We start from the raw sequence: 207 nt of genomic DNA, 5'->3' as shown, positions 1-207 counted from the left end.
CACAAAGCGTGTTTCCCAAAGAGGCTTCTTGCAAAGGCTTTCTTGCAATGGGAGAGTGAATGAACTGTTGCGAAATACAATAAATGGGTTGGGGTGTTTACTTTTTGCTTGGCTTATGTGGGTGGTATGGATAATGGTAAAGTTAGTGGAGTTAATACCTAAAAGAGATACTAGTAGTTTCAGTAGTAACAGTAGGTGTTGTACATG

Source organism: Penaeus monodon, chromosome 34, assembly GCF_015228065.2.
Source record: "Penaeus monodon isolate SGIC_2016 chromosome 34, NSTDA_Pmon_1, whole genome shotgun sequence".
In the NCBI taxonomy this organism is placed as follows: domain Eukaryota; kingdom Metazoa; phylum Arthropoda; class Malacostraca; order Decapoda; family Penaeidae; genus Penaeus; species Penaeus monodon.
This window is presented reverse-complemented; position numbering follows the sequence as displayed.